At 40.7% G+C, this 24,065-nt stretch overlaps 1 pseudogene; it reads right to left on the bottom strand.

Moving 5' to 3' along the window:
• Positions 1 to 6,137: 6,137 nt before the first annotated feature.
• Positions 6,138 to 13,507, bottom strand: LOC131901925 (U6 snRNA-associated Sm-like protein LSm2; annotated as a pseudogene).
• Positions 13,508 to 24,065: the final 10,558 nt, after the last annotated feature.

The following is a 24,065-nucleotide window of genomic DNA, read 5'->3' as shown; positions in this document are numbered from 1 at the left end:
ATAAACACATAGACTCTTACATTATTTAAACTGCTTGGCCATTAGCTCAGGCCTGTTATTGTCTAGCTCTTACTCTTATATTTAGCCCATTTCTATTAATCTTTACTTTGCCACATGGCTTGTGGCTTACCGGTACTTTACATCTTTCTTGTCCTGATGGCGGCTGGCAGTGTCTCCCTCTCAGCCTTCCACTTCCCAGAATTCTTTTCCTTGTCCCGCCTATACTTCCTGCCTAGCCAATGGCCAATCAGTGATTTATTTACTGACCAATCAGCAACACACTTGACATACAGACCATCCCACAGCACTTCCCCTTTTCTTTTCTTAAAAAGGAAGGTTTTAACTTTAACATAGTAAAATTACATATAACAAAACAATTATCAAGCAAGCATTACAGTTACAATATTAAAGAAGAGATCCTATCTATCTTATATTTGTAAGTTTAAGGTTTTATATCTAACTTATCTTTTATTATAACTAAGGAAAATTGTAAGTATCTAGTCTTTAACCACATCAAAGACCTCAGAAGGATATACTACTACCTGAGAAATGGAGAAGGATATAAGCAACTTTTAGGAGTCTTGTAGGGTAGACAGAGACAGCTGAGCCTGGACAGTCATGCAAAGTTTTCTTGTAAAGTTGGGGCATCTGTCTTCAGCCCACAGGCCTAGAGTCTCTTATTCACTTTTTTCTGTGTCTTGTAGAATGTCTGGCAGTTTTCTCTGCAAAGCAGGAACCTGAAGGACCGTTTTGTCAAGCAAAGTTCAGTGGTCACCTTTCTATGGGTCCTGCATGTCCAGTTGATCAAGCAGTCCAGGCAAGAACAGTTTCTTGCCCAAATGGCTATTTTTGTCAAGGTGAAGATAAACTCCGTATGGAGTGTCTTCGATGCCCATCCTCCTCTCTGAAGTAAATCGGTGCTGTCAGGAGCAGACATGTCTCACTGTCCAAAAAGTCTAAACTTTTAAAACATTTTAAATGCCATATTCTGTAGGTCTTTGAAGTGTTTGAAGACTACCTATCTATCTGAAATATATCTATGTATACCTAGAAGACTTAACTAACATGGCTACAAATATTATCATAGATGACTAACTATTAATCTATTTTTTAATTATCCATTACAATTTTAAATGAGTTACATAAACATAATACCTCAAACAAGAATAGAAATATATATACAGTATAACAAAATTAAGTTTAAACTTGTATCAATAAACTAAAATCTATAGCAATGTAAAACATTTTAAACAAGTTGTTACTCTTTAAAAGTAGGTTCATTAATCTACCCTTTCATCCTATCATATCTAAACTATCCCCTTTTTTTCTTTAGAAAGAGATTGTATTTATAATCAACCTGCTTTAAATAAAAATATTGGTTTTTCTCTGTCCCACATCAGAGGGCTCTTCTTCTGATTTGGAACACAAGAATCTCTTAACCATTTTTTTTTTTTGAGCAATATGTCTGGGTTTAGAGGGGGAGTGAGCCAATTCCATCTCTAAAGCCAGCTTGGTATATTTGGGAATTTGGGCGTAGCTTCTCTTACTACTTCCTGCTGGAGGGGGGCGCTGTATCTTCTGGAGACAGAAAGAAAATTTTAGGATCATGGAGTAGTCCGTGAGGCTGTATCGTCTGAGCCAGTTGCCTTGAAACCATTCTGAATGTTGAATCATCTGGGCCATGGTGTCACTGGAGACCTTTCAGGGGGTCTGGGCTGGTCAAACCTGATGTATCTTAATCTGGAACAAATCCATAGTCTCTGGCTTTCTGTGGAAACAAGAGCAGAGACTCTTTTCCAAAGCAACATATCCTTATATCCAAATTTTGAAGTCAAGGTACCTTTAAAATATACATTTTGGCATAACTCAACAGCTTTTACAATCAAATGTTTTTCTGCAGTTACGAATATCAAAGAGAACATAATCCAGATTCTCTGTGTGGTAGTCATCTTTACGTGGCTTATTTTTTTATATTAGCTTGAGCCTATTGCTTTTAAACTGCAGCCTTCTAAGCCTGAAATGGCGCAGTGGCTGCTGGCTCCGCCCACTTCAGCTTCCCAACATGGCGGCGGTCCGCTTTCCGCCAGCTCTGGGAGCCATAACTCTCAGAAATAGTGGGTCTACACTTTTACCAAAGTAGCGTGTAGCCCAGAAACCTCTTTTTTTTGTTTTGTACTAGCAAAGGCTAAATTCACCACACAGTTTAATGTGCTACTTGCAGAGGCCTCATTCCCACCATACTGCAGGTCGAGAGCGCACGCTAGGAACCTGCCAGTAGCTCAAACCGGCAGCTGCCGCTCATTTGAGAGAGACAATTAGGAAGCTGTTTTTAGTTCCGTTTTAGAATCTTTTTTCTAAGTTTTTATGTGGAAACTCTTGCCACCACGTTGGACGCCATTTGTTGCTGGAGAATTTGTCTCCAGCTCCCACCACCAAGTCCCGCCAGTCTCAGAGCCCATTTATAAAATAAACACATAGACTCTTACATTATTTAAACTGCTTGGCCATTAGCTCAGGCCTGTTATTGTCTAGCTCTTACTCTTATATTTAGCCCATTTCTATTAATCTTTACTTTGCCACATGGCTTGTGGCTTACCGGTACTTTACATCTTTCTTGTCCTGATGGCGGCTGGCAGTGTCTCCCTCTCAGCCTTCCACTTCCCAGAATTCTTTTCCTTGTCCCGCCTATACTTCCTGCCTAGCCAATGGCCAATCAGTGATTTATTTACTGACCAATCAGCAACACACTTGACATACAGACCATCCCACAGCAACCACCAAAGTCTAGTTTGGTGAGCCAATAAGTTTTCTTTGGGTTATTTATAAGAGTATGGATGAGCAGTTCTGGGAGCAGAAATGGCTCAAATACAGCTGTATCACCAAAGCCCACCTCAACATGGGTGACAGCTTACAAAAGCTACTTTGCACAACTCACTGCACAACTTGCAAGTAGTTTCACACGTTGGAGAATTTCTTTTTACAGGCAGATCAGTTCATCTGAGCCTCTTCCTTTTAGCTCTGCTGATCTCTCTGCCTTTTCTAGGCAGCTCAGCTTGTTTAAAAGTGTTTCTCAGTAGTCCTTACTGCTTATAAATGCTTGAAGAGAGAGGCACCTAGTGCATCTGGTTAGTTTCAGGGACTCACTGAAGCTACTGAGTTGTTTGTTTCCTGAGTTTTAGCAAGCATCTCAGCATGATTTTCCCCCTCAGGGAAATTGATATGCCACATTATCTCTGTAGATGCAGGAAAGGTCTTTGACAAAAATCTAAAATTCCTTAATGACAAAAGTCCTGGAGAGACTAGAGCTACATGGGACATATCTCAACACAATAAAGGCGATAAAAAGGAAGTCTACAGCCAATCATGTTAAACAAAGACAAGGATATCTACATTGTCTACCCCTGTTCAATACAGTGTTTAAAGTCTTAGCTAGAGATGTAAGAAAGAGAAGGAAATAAATGGAGGCAAACAGTAAAGCAAGAAATCAAAGCATTCTCATTTGCCTATATGATTCTATACATAAAAGATCCAAAGACCCCACCAGAAAACTACTCTAGCTGATGAACATTTTCAGAAAAGTATAAACAATGCTACAACAATCTTTGTTATGTATGTTCCTGTAGTGGGTAGCCATTTCAGCTTTGATCTGGAAGTTCTAACCCCCATTGATGCTTCGGTAACTGTCACGCCTACAAAACAGGGCCAAGGGAGGACCCCAAAGACCCGAGATCCAGATGCGCCAGCTCTTTTGGTTCCTGGACCCTGGACACTGGAGGTAGACTGAGCAGAGTTCTCCAGAGAACACCGCTGGACTGCACCACACCTTTTCCAGACCCTGTAAACCATCCTTTCATTTGTAAGTTACCCCACAAAATAAACCTCCCTTTTAACTACGTGGAGTGGCCTTAATAATTTCACCAATATGTTCCCTAAAATAATGAAGAATTCCTAAATATGAAATTGCTGAGTCTATTTTATCACACTTAACATTTTGATAACATTGACAAACTACCTTCAAAAAACTGTCTTTTGTCAAATGGCTCATAAGGTAGAGGCATTTACTGTTTAAGCCTAACAACCTGAGTTCAATCCCTGGAACCTATATAAAGTAGAAAGGAGACAACCTACTTCTCAACCTTATCCTCTGGCCTCCATATGTGCCATGGCATGCCACACACACACACACACACACACACACACACAAATATACACACACATACACACACTACAACTGCTGCTGCTGCTGCTACTACCACTGATAATAATGATAGCAATAATAATTTATTACATTTATTTATTTGTGTGTGGGCAGAGAAGGATGGCACACAAGTCACTTGCCTGTGATGGTCAGAAGACATCTTGTGAGACCTGGTTCTTTCCTTCTGCATGTGTGTTCTGGGAATTGAACTCAGGTTGTCTGTCTTGGTAGCAAGTTCCTTTACATGTTGAGCCATATCACTGGCCTCAATATTTTTTTAAATTTACAATACCCACTCAAAAACGTTTTTCAGCAACAACATATAGGATTACTGCCTATCACACTTCTTTTTTAATTTTTATTTTATTTTTCTTTATTAAGAAATTTTCTACTCACTTCTCATGCTATCCACAGACATGCTATCCTCCATTCTCCCACCCCCAGCCCTCTTTCCCAAGCCACCCCGCATCCCAAAATTCCCCAAATAGAGGTCTCCCATGGGGAGTCAGCAGAGCCCAGCTCACTGAGCCTAAGCAGGTCCAAGCCTCTTCCCACTGCACCAAGGCTGTGCAAGGTGTCACACCACAGGAACCGGATTCCCAAAAGCCTGCCCATAGACCAGAGACAGATCCTGATCCCCCTGCCTGGGTGCCCCCCCCAAAGAGTTTGAGCCAAACAACTGTCTTCCATGTCCAGAGGGCCTAGTCCAGTCCCATGGGGGCTCCACAGCCACCAGTCCACAGTTCATGGGTTTCCACTAGTGTGGTCTGTCATCTCTGCACATCCTCCCATCATGATCTCGATGTCCCTCGCCAGCAGTATCTCTCCTCTCTCTCATCAATTGGATTCCTGGAACTCAGCTTGGTGCCTGGCTGTGGATCTCTGTATCTGCCTCCATCTGTCACTAGACAAAGGCTCTATGATGACAGCTGGGTTATTTGCTAGGCTGGTCACCAGAGTAGACCACTCCAGGCACCCTCTGGACCACTGCCAGCAGACCAAGGTGGGGTCAACCTTGTTCATGAGAGCCTCCCCAGCACCCTGCCTCTTCCTATTCCCATGATGTCCTCATCTATCATGGTATCTTCCTCCTTGCCCTTGCACTCTGTCCCTGTTCCAGTTTCACCCTCCCATTTCCCTATGTTCTCATCTCCCACTCCTCGCCTTCTGCCACCCCCTCCCAACCAGTCCACTCATGTAGATCTTATCCACTTCTCCTTCACGGGGTCATCTATGTGTCCATCCTAGGGTCTTTTGCTGTTAGCTAGCCGCTCTGGAGTTGTGGGTTGAAGTCTGGCCATCCTTTCCCTCCCATTTAGTATCCACTTATGAGTGAGTACATATTATGTTTGTCCTTCTGAGTCTGGGTTACCTCACTCAAGATGACATTTTGTAGATCTATCAATTTGCCTGCAAATTTTATGATATCATTGTTTTTTACCGCTGAGTAGTACTCCATTGTGTATATGTGCCACATTTTCTTTATCCATTCTTCAGTTGAGGGACATCTAGGTTGTTTCCAGGTTCTTGCTATTACGAATAACACTGCTATGAACATAGTTGAGCATGTGTCCTTGTGTTATGATTGAGCATTCCTTGGGTATATGCCCAAGAGTGCTATAACTGGGTCTTGAGGAAGACTTATTCCCAATTTTCTGAGAAAGCACCATATTGATTTCCAAAGTGGCTGTACAAGTTTGCATTCCCACCAGCAGTGTAGGAGTGTTCCCCTTGCTCCACATCCTCTCCAACATAAGCTGTGTTCAGTGTTTTTTGATTTTAGCCATTCTGACAGGTATTTGAGATTCTTCTGTTGAGAATTCTCTATTAAGATCTGTAACCCATTTTTTAATTGGATTGTTCAGTATTTTGACGTCTAGCTTTTTGAGTTTTTTATATATTTTGGAGATCAGCCCTCTGTCAGATGTGGGGTTGATGAAGATCTTTTCTCATTCTGTAGGCTGTTGTTTGGTCTTATTGACTGCTATCACACTTCTTTAAAAAAAAATATTTTTCTCTGTGTGCTCGAGCTCATGTGAGCATGTATGACTGGGTATGCCATACTCTGTGTGTGTGTGTGTGTGTGTGTGTGTGTGTGTGTGTGTGTGTAGGTTAGAAGCTGGTCTCCAGGGATCATCTCTCCTCTTCTACCATGTAGACACTACGTATTGTGGATCAATAGGCTTGGGAGCAAATACACTGAGCCATCCCAAAGGTTCCATACTTTTTATCTTTACTAATTTGAGAGGGAACAAATGATCTCTCAGATTCTGCACTTCTTTTATCAAAACAGAACTTGAGCAAAGTTTTCAAATATTATGCTGACTTTTTTCTATAGGGTTATGAGTCATTTCTCATTGAATAGTCTGTTTTATAAACTGGAGAGCAAATGGTTGGATCTGCCACCTGGCTAATCCCACTTAATGCCCCATTACCTTGTGTAAAAAGGTTTTCACTATGGTAATTTTAATTCAAAATGTTGACTAGCAGAAACTTGATCACTGCAAGGTTCCTTTAACACAGTCGTTCTCAACCTTCCTAATGCTGTGACCCTTTAAAACAGTTCCTCATGTTGTAGTGACCCCAATCATAAAATTATTTCTTTGCTACTTCATAACTTTAATTTCCTACTGTTATTAATTGTAATGTAAACATCTGATATGCAGGTATCTGATCTTCAACCAATGGGACACAACCCACAGATTGAGAACATTGTTTTAACAACATGCAAGCTTACCTGCCACACTTGGGGAGGGAGAGTTTATCACTTCATACAATTCTTACTGCCTTATGATGTTAACCAAGTGTTGAATTTTTAATTATTTATTAATTTTAACTAATATTATTATTTATTAAAAATAATTATTATTTTCAGTTGCCAGAGAAAAATCATTCATTAATTGTGCATACTTCTGTGTCATATTTTATTTTGGAACTTGTAAACATTGTGTCATACTTAAACTAAGTTAAATGTAAATATTGTTTCAGAGGCATCATTTCTTAATGGGACAACATTCAGAATAATTTTTTACAGTGTTTCTGAAATGTACAATGCATTATTGGTACTGGTATAATCCCACTGTGAAATAGCATACCAGAATTAATTTCTTACTCCTATATCATTGTAACTTGATAACTCCTGGCTAGCCTATATCCTTCCTCTTAAGCCCTCTACTCCTTCTAATCTTGAGTAACAATCATTCAACTCATGTTCATTCTTAAGGCTGAATAATATTCCTGTGTGTGTATACCACATTTCGTTTATTCACTTATTGGTGAGTACTTGTTTTTTTAAATTAATTTTTACTGTTTTGTTCTGTTTTTCCCCTCTGTCTCTGTCTCTCTCTCTGTCTCTGTCTCTCTCTCTCCCCCCCCCCCCGTGTGTGTGTGTGTGTGTGTGTGTGTGTGTGTGTGTGTGTGTGTGTGTGTGTGTTGTGTGAGTGTGGCTGTGGTGTGTGGAGGTCAGAGGACAATAGTTAGATCAAGATTTACTACCTAGCTCTGTCTCTCTCAGAAGTTAGCTCTACCCCCATGGAGTCTGTCTCTTGACACAAAGAAGACAGGTAACTGTTAGAGCATGGAGGCCTGATAAGCAGAAGAAGAAAACCCAGCCTGCCCCTCTGCTGTGAGGGACCAAAGTAACTTTGAATTATGGTCTACTTAGCACACAGGCTTTCATGTCAGGAGCCACATAGACCAGAAGAGACTATATCACATGGTTTGAAGCCTTCCCACTCTTTCTGGAAACTTGTAAGAATCAGAAATATTCTTTGTTCATATATTTGGAGGTTTTCCTTCATGTGTCTTATGCTATACATGAAGACTTGCTCTCTTAATGTAGCCTATGTCTAGACTCGAAGGCCCTCTCTTCTGTTCAAGGACCCTATCTCTCCTAATGTAGCCCATGTCTGGACTTGAAGGCCCCCTCCTTTGTTCCAGAGCCCTATCTCTCCTAATGCAGCCCATGTCTGGACTTGAAGGCCCCCTCTTCTGTTCCAGGGCCCTATCTCTCCTAATGCAGCTCCTCTCAGGTTTTAAAGAAAAAGCTCGTTTTCCCTTCAAATCTCCACTATATTGTCTTTGGTATGACACTGTATATCTCCTAATTATTTTCCCATTTCAAGAAAGGATCATCTTTGGCCTTTGAGACAATAGTTAAAAGGCCCTGTCTTCAAATAAAATTCATTCTGAAAAATAACTCTGCATCAGCTCCTTTTCTGAACCTGCTGTTCTCTCCTTTGTAACAACTTTTGGGAGTCAGTTCTCTCATTTGCCTGTGACATCCGTGGATCAGGATCAGGTCCTCAGGTTTGTGCAGAGACTGCCTTTATCCTCTGAGCCACCTCACTGACTTAAGCTTGTTTGCACCTTGCAGATATTGTGAATATTGCTACTATGAACACGGTTGTATAAACATCTCTTCAGAACTTTGATTTTAGCTCTTGTGTATCTATCTAGAAACAGGATTACAAGATTATATGCTAATTTCAAGTTGAATTTTTAAATGAACTGTCAGCTTTACTATTTAAAAATTATTTTGTTTTATTTTTATTATTTAATTTTTGTATGTACACGTGTGTGTGTGTGTGTTTGTGTGTGTGTGTGTCCACCCCTATATACATGTGTCTGCCTACCATAGCACACACATAGGTCAAAGGACAATCTCTGGGAGTTGGTTTTCTCTTTCTATCATATAGGTCTCAAGGATCAGATTCAAGTCATCAGGCTTGGTGGCAGTTGGCTTTATCGGCTGAGCCACCTCTGTAGCCAGGTCCTACTATTCATACCCTCTCTTTTCACTATCCCTGGTAGCTTTCTTCCAGTGGTTCTCAAACTCCAGTGTACATAAGAATCACTCAAAGAGTATATTTAGGTGTAGACTGTTCATCCTATGCCCAGATATTTTCATTCAATAGGTCTTCAGAGGGTCCCAGGAATTTTCATTTTCTAAGTTGACTGAGGTGGTTCTTATGCAAGCATATATGTATGGGCTGAAACTTGAGAAAAACTGTGGTTAAAGGCGTGAATATAGAATCTCATAAATACAAAGCTTAAATGTTTGCCTGAATGCCAATTTAGACCACTTAGATATGTCAAAGTATGTCATGACTGGGTGTGAGTGACTGTGTACACTCAATGTCCAAAACCCTGATTACAAGACTTCAGGAAAGAACATCTTGTAAAGATTCTTCCTGGTTTCTTCAGCTTTCTAGATTTTTACCATTTTCTCCTCTTTATACTTTTCTATGTTTCTATGTGCCCCAAAGTTTCCCACATTAAACTCATATGACTTTTATAACTAGAAAAAGGATTTTCAAACTAAATAAAAACCCTTTTAAGGCTCACATACTTCCCCTGTGATATCTTTTTGGCTTTGAATTCCCTTTACATGAAGGCATGTTAATCACTCTGAGGTCTACTTTTCTTGGCATTTCATTTGAACTCTAGTAAAGAACATTTTTTTTCATGAAATGATAGTTGATCGCATTTGATAGACTCTTCAGAAAGGCAGGCCAGTAGGTCTTTCCAATGGAGCCTCACAGGCAATGGGATTTGCTTGAAAGAATGTAGGAGCAGGAATTTTATTTAGCTAGTTATGGACCCAGAGACTAAGATTCGGGGACTATAAAATCACTAAAGGCCAGACGCTTATTTATTAAATTATGGCAAGCAATGAAACAGCAGACTGGAGATATGGCTCAGAGGTAGAATGCTGATTTAGAACTTGAATTGAACAACACTACTTTGCCTTGGAGAACAGATTAGCTAGGAGGCTAAGTGACTACAATTGAATAATTAATTGTTGGTGAACACAAGAATCAGACCACAAGTGTCAGATGGTTAGAATAGCTAGAGCTACCTGACAGGCATGTTTGCCCAAATTTCCAGGGCACAGAGGCCAGAGGTGAAATTAGTACCACTCTGGTCACTTTGTGGAGCTGCACTCATGTTTATTTTCACATTCCATGTATACTATCTTGCTGTAGAGATATCATTCATTTTAGTGCAAATATGTGGGCATGTGACTCTCATTTCAGGACTACTTACATGAGCAGGCATCCTCATTGTGCCACATGCACCAGAGGACAGAGAAAGATCTGGAGGGACTGTGAGTGGAAGACACAAGGTCAATTAGGGAGTGAGTGGCTGCAAAAATCTGTGTAAAATGGCAAAGCCTACTTCCAGAAGCCAAGGAGTTGCTGGTAATGTGACCAAAATCAGATAGCAGAGCCAAAAGACAGTAAATGACAAGTCAGAAGACAAGAAGACCCTGGTAGAATAGGAGCCAAAGACAGGGTTGTAGAAAGCCCATTCAGGCTAATTCTCATGGAAAAGGTTTCCTGATGATGTTAATCATTGCCAAGAACAAAGCCTGCATCTGGAACACAGCTTCTCCATCTGCAGGCTGGCCTTTGTCTCATGGATCCCTAACAGCTTCTAAGTATTTAATTGTACAGTGTGGTTAGAGACCACTTGTTAGGTATCTTCTCCATGTGGCTAAGTCAATCTATTTTATGTTAATTTTTTTAATTCAGAAGGTGACTTTCATCTGACCTTACTTATAAAATCTAAGATCTAGTTCTTGGCTCTTATGGAAGTTACTTATATACCAATCTACCTGTCAGACAGAGTTTCCAGAGTCCCATTTGTCTATATATTGTAGAATATTATTTTAAGGTGTATTACTTTTGTTTATGTTGTATTTGTCTAATTCTGTGAAGCTGTGTTACTGTGCCTGTCTAAAATATCTGACGGTCTAATAATGATCTGAACAGCCAATAGCAAGGCAGGTGAAAGGATAACTAGAAGGAGAAATCTGGTAGGAAAATAGAAGAAGTAGCCAGAGGAGGATCAGGACTCCAGGGGCCAGCCATCCAGCTACACAGCAAGCCATGGAGTAAGAAACAAAGAAAGGTATACAGGAATAGAGAAAAAATCCCAGAGGCAAAAGATATATGTAATAAATTTTTAAAGTTTTTTATTTAAAATTTTTTTGTTCATTTTATATGCCAACCACAGATTCCCTCCTCATCCCTCCACCCACTTCCCACCCCCTGCCTTCCTCTCCAACCCACCCCCAATCCCCTTCTCCAAAAAGGTAAATCCTCCCATTTGGGGGGGACAGTAAAACCTGGTACATTCAGTTGAGGTAGGGTCAAGCACCTCACCCCTGCATTGAGGGTGAGCAAGGTATCTGACCATAGGTAATGGGATCCAGACAGACAGCTCATGCACCAGGGATATATCATGATTCCATTGCCTGGGGCCCCTCAGACAGACCCAGCTACACAACTGTCTCCTAGACAGGATAATTTAAGAAATGCTGGCACCCATGAGATTGAACAAGGCCGTCTGGATAAGGAAGACAGTTGTTTGGCTCAAACTGTTTGGGAGGCACCCAGGCAGAGGGATCTGTCCCTGGTGCATGGACAGGCTGCTGGGAATCCAATGCCTGTGGTGTGATGCCTTGTACAGCCTTGGTGCAGTGGGAAGGGGTTTGGATCTGCCTAGGCTCAGTGTGCTGGTCTCTGCTGACTCCCCATGGGAAACCTTGATTTGGGGGATGTGGGGATGTGGGGTGGCTTGGGAGAAGGGCTGGGGGTAGAAGGAGTGAAGAGGGGAGATCTGTGGGTGGTATGTGGAGTGAATAGAAAATTTCTTAATAAAGAAAAATGAAAAAAAAGAAAATATTTAAATCAGAGATTAATTTTGATGACAAGAGACAAAAGATCAGTTAAACATTTATGGTTCATGATCGTCCTCTCCAATTACCTATAGTTACTAATAAATTTGTGACTGGTTTTTGTCTTGAAAAAAAAAAGAAATGCTTGCTAGAAACAAGCCAGGCTAAGTCCAGGAATTCATAATTAAGAATAAGCCTCTGTGGATGCATTTTGGGAGATAGCTGGTGGGACCCCCAAAAAAGTAATAAACAATCAACAATATCTATGTATTACCACCATGCCAAATAAAGCATTTTATAGAAAACTAACATTCCACAAAAGTTTGGTGAATGGGCAAATGATATATTTTCCAGACACAAAAGTAACATAGGAAGATGGTAAGAGTATCTGGTCTTAAGCCAGTTTCCAGAGCACCTTCAAATTGATGGCTTCCTAGTTTATGTGCTGTGGCTCCCCAGGACGAATAAGTTTATACCAGCTTCAGCCCATCTAGTTTTCCTAGAGTTCCAATGTTTTTGGGGGGAGGATAGAGTGAGATTCATTGTTTTAATTGCTGAGGCCAGCTGTGATACCAATGCCAATATATAGTGACTTTCATTCTTTCTCTTTTAAAAAAGAATGTTCACTAATAACATCACAGTCAAATTTGCCTCAAGAGAAAACTTTGTCTGGGCATGGTGTTGCATGCCTTGCAACACTCAAGAGCTGTAGAATGAGGCCAGACTCTCTGTAGACCTTGGAGAGGGTGAGGAGAGATGGAGAGAGGAAGGGAGAGAGGGGAGGACAGAGGGAGGGGGATAAAATACAGACTTCATACCCTTTAGTTGTTCCTCACCTCTCTCCCTCCTACTTTAAGAACCATTAACTGCTGAGAGTGGTGACCCACCCATGTCTCTAATCCCAGCACTTGGGAGGCAGAGGCAGGTGGATCCCTGTGAGTTTGAGGCCAATCTTCTCTACAGAATGAGTTTCAGGATAGCCAGAGGTATCTACAGAGACCCCATCTCACATTGCCTCCCACCCTCTCAAGAAAAGAAAATATTACTTTTTCTATCCCCCAAATGTGTCATATACTTCCTTTGGAAGATCCAGGAAACTCCTACCATCTCCAGGGAATGAGTGAGATTGGTAGGTTTTTGAGGCTGAGAAAGATTTACAGGTCTTGGGTTTCTTAATAACCCATTTCTAACAGAGGACAGCTGCTTCTATTTTCCTCTTATCCATTCAATTACAAAGGAAAACAAGGCATCATCAGCAACAAAACACACCTCAGGTATTGGGCAGAGGTGTCCTAGTTGCCCACAAAGTTATGAGTCACCAATGGGAAGGGGGGCACCACTGTTTGTAGTACAGGGCTTCCCTTCTTGCTTGATGCATCCTGTAACAACCATGTGTCAACCTTGTTTACTGGCCTCTGCAGGAAGCAGACACTTGAGCCCAGGATTAAATGGCTCTTCACTGATAACATGTGACAATGATTCTTAGGGTCAGTGACACTGTCGGTTAGTTTGATATTGAGGGACTGCTGCATAGAATGGAGGATTCAACAGATACTTTGGTCATTGTTGAGTTCCAGGACTATATCTTTGTCCACAATGGACCTGAAAAAGAAGCAGAAAAGCATAACACTGCAGTCCAGACTGGTAAGGAAAAGGATGAGTGCTATTGGACAGAGACCTGTGCATGAGCCAGAGCACAAGCCCAAGCATGTAGATCAGACAGGATCATGTGGGCATGTGGTGAGGGCTGGGAAAAACTACCTCTCTATAGGGGTGGGGGCAGAGAGGACCTCTAAACCCATAATATGTTAGCTGTTATAGCTACTACCTTTGCCTTAGCAAGTCTTTTCACATAGATTCCTGTTGCATCGTATATGAGAACCCCATTCCTTTTCATGTCTTAATAATATCTTACTATATGGATGTCTTAATTAGGGTTTCTATTGCTGTGAAGAGACACAACGACTATGGCAATTCTTATAAAGGAAATCATTTAATTGGGGTTAGCTTACATTTTCAGAAATTCAGTACATTATCATGCTAGTGGGACATGTCAGTGTACAGGCAGACATGGTGTTGGATAAGTAGCTGAGAGTCCTACATCTTGCAGACAACAGGAAGTGGTCAGTGACACTAGGAGTAGCTTGAGCATAGGAGACCTCAAAGCCCAAACCACACAGTGACACACTTCTTCTAACAAGGCCACACCTACTCCAACAATACCACACCTCCCACTAGTGCCACTTCCTATGGGCCAAGCATTCAAATACCTGAGTCTACTGATTGAGGGAGCATAGCTACACAAACCACCACATTCCACTCCCTGTTCCCCATAGACTTGTAGCTATAGCATAATGTAAAATGTGTTTAGTCCAACTTCAAAAGTTTCCATAATCCATCACAGTCTTAACAAAGTTTAAAAGTCTCTTCTGAGAGTCATGCAATCTTTTAACTGTAATCACCTGTAAAATCAAAATAAAAGAGAAAATCACATGCTTCCAACATATAATAGCACAGGGTGTTCATTATCATTCCAAAAGGGAGGATAGTGAGGAAGCAGTGGACCAGAGCAAGACCAAAAACCAGCTGGGTAAACTCCAAACTCTGAATTTCCATGTCTGATTTCAAAGTGCTCCAGATCTCCAAATCATTTCAGCATTGTTGACTACAACACACTCTTTCTCTTGGGCTGTTACACTCCTTGTTAGCAGCTCTCCTCAGCAAGTATCCCATGACTCTGGCATCTCCAACATCTTGGAGTCTCCAAGGCAATCCAGGCTTCACCTTCACAGCTTCACACAATGACCTCTCTAGGCCTCCATTCAGGGACACCCCTGACACATGCCTGGCCTCATCTTCTTTCCTTAGTAGCAGAGGAAGATTCCATAAACCCTTTCTTCTATCCTTGACTCTAAAAGCAGAAGCATGTGGCCACAGCTGCCAAATTGTGCTGCTTGCTGAAGTTGGAGCATGGCCCCCTTTTTTCAATTACATCTTCACCAGCTTTCTGTTTTCACCAGTTACCTTCACTGCCTAAGTTTGGCTGTCCTGAAACTTGCTCTGTAGTCCAGGCTGACCTCAGAATTAGAGATCCACCTGCTTCTGCCTTGAAGTGCTGAGATTAAAGGCATGCTTCACCATACCTGGCTTTGAGCTTTTCTTTAATCCCTTTTCACAGGTCAGAAGGTTAGCTGGGTGGGATCTTGCCCTGAGTTCATGACTCCATTTATTCCATTTCTTAATCTGTTTATCTCCTTGAACATACGACTTAGCTCCATTCCACTTCCTGGTTTTTCTTTTCTCATCAACTTGTACATTATGTATGTTTCCTTGCTTACCTTCCTCCTTTTCTTTATAAATCTTCATTAGAGTTAACACTAATAACCACACAACAGAGTCTATACTAGGCTATTTTGAGATCTCCTCTACCAATGGAATTAATCCAAAACTCTTCAGTGTAACCTCTGGCAAACTTTTTGGAAAAGGGCAAAAAGTAGCCATATTCTTTGCCAAAATATCACAAGAACATTGTCTAGGCCACATGTTAACATTCTTCTGCTCTGAAACTTTTTGAGGCATGCTCCACTGAGTTCAAATCACCTTCAGCACCACTGTCTTCAATGTTCCTACTAGGATGGCCCATTAAGCCCCACTTAAAGTGTTCAACTGCTTTTTATCCGTAGTCCCAAAGGCCATATTCTTCCAAACAAAATCATTGCCAGGCCTATCATAACAATACCCCATTTGTTTGTACAAATTTCTGTTTTAGTTAGGGGTTCTATTGCTGTGAAGAGACACCATGACCATGGTAACCCTCCTAAAGAAAACATTTTTTGCCTTTTCATTTTTTATTCTTTTTTTATTAAGAGATTTTCTATTCACCCTACACACCAACCACAGATTGCCCTGTCCTCCCTCCTCCCGCCCCCAGCATTTCCCCCAGCACATCCCCACTCCTACCTGCTCCAAGGCAAGACCTCCCATGGGGGTCAGCAGAGCCCAGCAAACTCAGTTGAGGCAGGTCCAAGCCCCTCCCTCCAAGGCCCAAGAGTGGTATAGCTGGGTCTTGAAGAAGACTGATTCTAAATTTTCTGATAAACTGCCATACTGATTTCCAAAGTTGCTGTACAAGTTTACATTCCCACCAACAGTGGAGGAGTGTTCCCCTTGATCTACATCCACTCCAACATAGGCGCTCTTCAGTGTTTTTGATCTTAGCCATTCTGACAGGTGTAAGATGGTATCTCAGAGTCCTTCTGATTTGCATTTCACACCCAGGCCCTGGGATCTCAAGCTGTCATGCTATCAGTGGTTCCTGTCTCTCCAACTGTCACCCCATTTTCCTGAGAAGGTTTTCTTTCCAGGATGTACATTTCTTTATCTAGCCCATGGTGGTTACTTATTGGTATCCTATGTGGCAGTTCTATTTTCTGAAAATATCATTTAATCCTCAAAGAGACTGGTTTTTGCTAGATCTTGAAACATTGCTTTTTCCCTGTGATAAGTATATAATGTCCTTCCTGATCTCTTTTGATTGATTTTAGTTTGAAGCCTATTTTATTAGATAATTAGGATAGATACTCCAGCTTGCTTCTTAAATCTATTTGATTGGAAAGTCTTTTCCCAGCCTTTTATTCTGAGGTAGTGTCTGTCTTTGAAGTTGAGGTTTGTTTCTTCTATGCAGTCAATGGATGGATCTTGTTTTCGTATCCATTCTGTTAGCCTGTGTCTTTTTATAGGTGAATTTAGACCATTGATATTAATGGATATTAATGACCAGTGATTGTTAATTCCTGTTATTTTTTGGTGGTTGTCTTGTATGTTTCCCTTCTTTGGTATTTGTTGATGTGGGATTACCTATTGCCTGTTTTTTCATGGTTGTATCTAACTTCCTTTGGTTGGATTTTTCCTTCAGTGCTTTCTGTAGGGCTGGATTTTTGGAGAGATATTGTTTAAATATGTTTTTTGTTTTGTTTTGTTTTGTTTTCAAGACAAGGTTTCTCTGTGTAGCTTTGTGCCTTTCCTGGAACTCACTTGGTAGCCCAGGCTGGCCTCAAACTCACAGAGATCTGCCTGGCTCTGCCTCCTGAGTGCTGGGATTAAAGGTGTGTGCCACCAACACCTGGCCGAAAATAACTCTTATAGCAATGAAATGAAATGAAAAGGGAGACATAACAACAGACATTGAGCAAATCCAGAGAATCATCACAAAACTGGAAAACCTAAAAGAAATGGATAACTTTCTGGATAGATACCACATACCTAATTTAAATCAAGACCAGATAAACTATTTAAATAGTCCAATAACCCCTAATGAAATAGAAACAGTCATTAAAAGTCTCCCAACCAAAAAAAGCCCAGGACCAGATGGTTTCAGCGCAGAATTCTACCAGATCTTCAAAGAAGAGTTAATACCAATATTCTCTAAATTGTTCCACACAATAGAAAAAGAAGGAACATTACCAAACTCCTTCTATGAGGCTACAATTACCCTGATTCCTAAACCAAACAAGGATACAACAAAGAAAGAGAACTACAGACCGATCTCCCTCATGAACATTAATGCAAAAATACTCAATAAAATACTGGCAAACAGACTTCAAGAACACATCAAAACAATTATCCACCATGATCAAGTAGGCTTCATTCCAGGGATGCAAGGGTGGTTCAACATACGAAAGTCCGTCAATGTAATACTCCATATAAACAAACTCAAAGAAAAAAAACCACATGATCATCTCACTAGATGCAGAAAAGGAATTTGACAAAATCCAACACCCCTTCATGAAAAAGGTCTTGGAGCGATCAGAAACACAGGGAACATACCTAAACATAATAAAGGCAATTAACGGCAAGCCAATAGCCAACATCAAATTAAATGGAGAGAAACTCAAAGCAATTCCACTAAAATCAGGAACAAGGCTCAGGAACAAGGCAAGGCTTTCCACTCTCCCCATACTTATTCAATATAGTACTTGAAGTTCTAGCCAGAGCAATAAGACAACATAAGGAGATTAAGGGGATACAAATTGGAAAGGAAGAAGTCAAGCTTTCCCTATTTGCAGATGACACGATAATATGCTTGAGCGACCCCAAAGATTCCACCAAGGAACTGACACAGCTTATAAACACCTTCAGCAACATAGCAGGATACAAGATCAACTCAAAAAAAATCAGTAGCTATCCTATATACAATGGACAAAGAAGCTGAGAAGGAAATCAGAGATACATCACCCTTTACAATAGCCACAAATGACATAAAATACCTTGTGGTAACACTAACCAAGCAAGTGAAGGACCTATATGACAAGAACTTTAAGTCCCTGAAAAAAGAAATTGAAGATGTCAGAAAATGGAAAGATCTCCCATGCTCATGGATAGGCAGGACTAACATAGTAAAAATGGCAATCTTACCAAAAGCAATCTACAGATTCAATGCAATCCCCATCAAAATACCAACACAATTCTTCACAGACCTGGAAAGAATAATACTCAACTTCATATGGAAAAACAAAAAACCCAGGATAGCCAAAAGAATCCTGTACAATAATACAACCTCTGGAGGCATCACGATCCCAGACTTCAAGCTCTACTATACAGCTACAGTAATAAAAACAGCTTGGTACTGGCATAAAAACCGACATGTGGACCAATGGAATCGAATTGAAGACCGTGACATTAATCTGCACACCTATGAACATATAATTTTTGACAAAGTATCCAGAAGTGCACAATGGAAAAAAGAAAGCATCTTCAACAAATGGTGCTGGCATAACTGGATATCAACATGTAGAAGGCTGCAAATAGATCCATATCTATCACCGTGCACAAAACTTAAGTCCAAGTGGATCAAGGACCTCAATATAAATCCAGTTACCCTGAACCTGCTAAAAGAGAAAGTAGGAAGTAGTCTTGAATGCATTGGCATAGGAGATCACTTCCTAAATATAACACCAGTAGCACAGACACTGAGAGAAACAGTTAATAAATGGGACCTCTTGAAACAGAAGATTTTGTAGGGCAAAGGACAAGGTCAACAAGACAAAACAACAGCCTACAGAATGGGAAAAGATCTTTATCAACCCCACATCTGACAGAGGGCTGATTTCCAGAATATAAATGAACTCAAAGAACTAGACACCAAAATACCAAACAATCCAATTAAAAAATGGGCTATAGATCTAAACAGAAAATTTTCAAAAGAAGAATCTCAAATGGCTGAAAGACATTTAAGGAATTGCTCAACATCCTTAGTCATCAGGGAAATGCAAATCAGAAGGACTCTAAGATACTATCTTATACCTGTCAGAATGGCTAAGCTAAAAAACATGGAACCCAGCTTATTTTGGTGCGGATGTGCAGCAAGTGGAACACTCCTCTACCGTTGGTGGGAATGCAAACTTGTAAGCCACTTTGCAAATCAGTATGGTGGTTTCCCTGAAAATTGGGAATCAATCTTCCTCAAGACCCAGCTATAGCGTTCTTGGGCATATACCCAAGTAATGCTCAATCATAACACAAGGACACATGCTCAACTATGTTCATAGCCACATTATTTGTAACAGCCAGAACCTGGAAATAACTAGATGCCCCTCAATTGAAGAACGGATTAAGAAAATATGGCACATATACACAATGGAGTACTACTCAGCAGAGAAGACAATGACATCATGAAATTTGCAGGTAAATGGATGGAACTAGAAAATATCCTGAATGAGGTAACCCAGACTCAGAAGGACAAACACAGTATGTACTCACTCATAAGTAGATACTAGATGTAAAGCAAAGGATAACTAGACCACAATCCACAATTCCGGAGAAGCTAGCTAACAAGGAGGATCCACGGAGGGATTCATGGATCACCCTGGGAAGGGGAAATAGATAAGATCTCCATGAGTAAACTGGGGATGAGTGGTGGGCAGTGGAGGGTAGGGGGTTGGGGATGATCTCAGGGAATGGGATGGTTGAGCTGGAACAGGGATGGAGTGGGAAAGCAATGAAAGAAATACCATGATAGAGGGAGACATCATGGGGATAGAGTGAAACCAGGTGCTTCAGAAGTTCCCAGTAATCTCCAAAGATGACCCCAGCTTAGACTACTAGAAATACTGGAGAGGTTGCCTGAACTGGCTTACCCCAGTGATCAGATCGGTGAATACCCTTACTGTCATCATAGAGCCTTTCTACAGTAACTGATGGAAGCAGATGGAATCAAACACCAGGCCGAGCTCCAGGAGTCTAGTCAAAGAGAGAGAAGAGGGATTCTATGAACAAGGGGCGTCAATATCATGATGGGGAAGCCTGCAGATATGACCAAACCAAACTAGTGGGAACTCATGAAATTTTGACCAACAGCTGTGGAACTTCCCAGCTGTGGGCCTGGGCTAGGCCCTCTGCGTAGCAAGACAGTTGTGTAACTTGATCTGCTTAAGGGGCCCCCTGGCAGTAGGATCAGAATCCATCCCTGGTGCATGAGCAGGCTTCTTGGCACACACTAGCTATGATAGGACACCTCACACAGCCTTGAGGCAGGGGGAGGGGCTTGGACTTGTGTTTACTAATGTACCTCTCCATAGGAGGCCTTACCTTCTTGTAAGGGGAAAGGGGGATTGGTTGGGAGGGGGAGGCTGGAGGCCTGGGAGGAGGGAAGAGCATGATCTTTGATTGGTATGTAAAATGAATAAAAATTTTTATTAATTAAAAAAAAGACAAGGGGTGTGTGGTGGTATTTTATGTTAATAAATAAAGTTGCCTGGGGTCAGAGCTATTAGAGCCATAGCAAGTGTGTGGCAGTGGTGGTGTACGCCTTTAAGGACCTGGAGGGTGGTACATACAGGCAGTGACGAGGCAGTCACATGATTGGGTTTACAACCAATCAGAAGCCAGAACAGAGAGACTATAGAGACAGACACACAGGAAGGAGGGCTCCTCTTTCGGAGAGCTCTCTTGGCTGAGGAGGATCCCTGAATCAGAAAGGGTGAGGCTCTTGGCTCTGACCTCTTGGCTTTCATCTCTGAATCGGCTCTGTGTTTTCTGTCTGATAAAACTGTTGGCTACATCTACACTGAATTACATCTACAGGGGTGAGTTGACAGCCCATGGTGCATTAATTCCCCTTTAGGGTCACCCAAACTGCTTTTAGGGGTTTAGGGGCACTGATCTCTTGGTAACTGCTTCAAGGCTGACAGAAGGGTGATGAGGGGAGCAGCAGATAGAGTGCCTCAGAAGAGGGTCCATCCAAGGGGCTGTGAGAAAACTTGACAGTTGGCAAAGATCCAAAACATCAGTCAGGAGGTAATAACTGTACAACTTTGTGGGGAACATCAAAGGAGAAAAACTCTTACATCAAGATTAACATGAGTTAAGTGCAATTGTACAACTGGCTGGACCATGTACCAGATCTCTATAGAAGGATAAGGTGACTGTAATCAGCTATTTGTTTACATCAGACTCCTGCATAAGAGACAAGCACCTGGAAGCTTTGAAAAAGAAGTCAGTTAGAGTCAGCACCCAAGGAATGAATCAGAACAGAAAGTGTCTAAGTGGTATTCCTTGCTTCCACATATGATGAACTTTGTATATTTGATTCAAATATTCACAATACCAGCTATTATTTAATGAACAAAACCATAATATTTTAAGTGAAACAAATTGTTGGTTAGAAACAATTTGATAAGGTGAAATTTTAGAAATTGGGCCCATTGCCTTAAATGACCATATCTAGAATTTGAATACATGACTTAATACATATTTTTGTTAACATCAAATTGTTGTACCTATATTCCAAGATTATATAGAAAATATATTTTGTATTGTTAGGCTGTATAAAGAGACAATTTAATAATAAGTTATATTTCATCAAAAGAAATAATTTCAAATTAAAACGTATAGTCCCAGAGACAGTGATGCCCTTGTCTACAGTAAGTGATTCACTTTATAAATTTTGTAAAATTAACCCTTTTAACAGAGCTTTTAAAAAATTCTCTACAATGTTTTCATTCCATACCCTCAACCAACAGATGAAAGATGAAAGCAGCCAGTCATGTCAAATCTGTAATAAATAATGTAACACAGACTGATTTGACAAAGAAGGCTAAAGCCAGCTCTTTACTCTTCCTGCTGATGGAAAAACCTCTAGGTCACCACAGCAGTAAGCATGTTTCTTAACATCATTTTATAAAAATAATTGGTTGTTTAGAGGCGTAATTTGTAAGGCAAGATAGCCAAATTAAATGAACTTTTGGCTTCTGGAATTTCTTAGAATGTTTCCCACAAGCACCACTAGCAAAGCCCTTATACTCCTTGTGGACTTCAAGGTGAGATCACAGGTATTGGCCCTGAAGCTCTCAGTCTGCATTGACTAGATTATTTTCTCAAAGCACCACAGGTGAGTCCAGGTCGGAGAGAACCTCCTTCATTTAAGTCATCTTTTCCTAAAGAATCTAAAGGCTTGAGACATCACTTAATAGAATCATTTGTTGACTCTACAGATATAAAACCAGCTGTCAATGATACCTCTTGGATATTCTGGATAATTTTCCAAAGCTGTGAGTTTGATGACAGAGTGTCTGGTATCTTCCTGTAATGAAGGAACATGGATAGTTAGAGTAATTGGCTTTTACCCTGTAATTAGCTTTTAATAAGAGAAAGAATCGAATGCCAGGGTAAAGGGCATGGCCAATTGAACTAGCATGCATGCCCCATACCAGTTGGGTGAAGGACTTAGCTACAAGGTTCCCCTGTTCACAGCATCCTCTTATGTCAACACAGGAGACATTGGGGGGAAAGTAGTGCTATTTGCCTCTCTGTTGTTTGAAACATTTAGGATGTGGGTCTAGACTCTGAGATCCTCCACTGGTTAAGAGAATCTATCCCTCCTTTTGTATGAGATATGAGGAGTAATTTACCTTTAAGATAAAGAGGATTTTTTTTCTGTTTTGGCTTACAGGGTTGGAGCTGGTCAGGCCTACACACTCAGAGGCAGAGGCAGCAGACTTCTGGCAGGTCTTATTTCCAATGCATCCTTGTCCTGAAATGAGGCTAGCATGCAGCTTACTATAAGGAAAAGCTTACCAGCTTACCCAAGAGAACTTGTGCTCCATTCAGGGGAACTGCTTGAGCTTAGGGGGTTTCCTGCAATGCAAGTATATTGAAATTTAACCCATTTTATTCAAGTATTCAGTCTTTTATAACCAATTTCTATACAAGATTTTGAATATTATTTTACATTAAACAAACTTTAAGTTTACTTCAAACTTGTTTTTTTTACTTGATTTAGACTTAATATTGACAACATATACAGGATAAAATATGATGGGATATAAAAATTGGTGGTGAAGTCACATGGCATGTCCTTTCTTTAATCCTAGTAAAGATGGTGTCTGAGTCACATGGCTGCCAAGATGGTGGCAAGCCACATAGTTGTTATGTAATCCAAGGTGAGCATAGGTCATCAGCCAAGAGGGCAGCAAGTCACATGGTACTCCAAGGTGAGCCCATCAGGCACACAATCTTTTCCTAAACAATAGTTGAATCCAAGTTACATACATGATATGTAGTTATAGCAAATTAAAATTACCTATACATAGATTTTTAAAATCATATTCAATGAATTTATGAATTCTAAAATAGAGAAAGTTAAAATTTCAATAAAAGCTTTAAAGATAGTAAACAAAACCAAGGAAATGGAAGGGCGTATTTAGAGTTTTAAAAAAATGGAATATGTGATAAGCAACAGTGATCCTTATTGTGAATAGTTTACATTTTAGCTGTTTTAAAATACATAGTGTCTTTTCCTGTGTTGTTCTGTTTTGCTCTCCTTTTCCCTGTCACAGAGGTTAAGTGGAGAGCCTGACCTAGGACAGAGACTTTTGAGGAAACTTGTAAACAAACATGCCTGGGTCTAAAGCAGATGGGCCAAAATTCAACTCCAGAGCTTCCTTCTCAGTAGAGCAGAACAGCATGAAACAATTCGTTCAGTATTATCTCTATCTAAAAGATATTTAACCTCTGTAAAACTGAACCCAGTGATCTATATATTCATATCCAGTTGGTATGTATCTGCATATGGGAGCTCACAACTTGAAATGCTTTTACCTTTTAGCTAAGAAAGATATCATCAGGATTTTCCAGGTTTGGAGAGGCGGAAACATAAGTAGGCCAAAAACATAAGGCAAAGAGGCA

Source organism: Peromyscus eremicus, unplaced genomic scaffold (genome assembly GCF_949786415.1).
Source record: "Peromyscus eremicus unplaced genomic scaffold, PerEre_H2_v1 PerEre#2#unplaced_666, whole genome shotgun sequence".
NCBI lineage: Eukaryota > Metazoa > Chordata > Mammalia > Rodentia > Cricetidae > Peromyscus > Peromyscus eremicus.
This window is presented reverse-complemented; position numbering and strand designations above follow the sequence as displayed.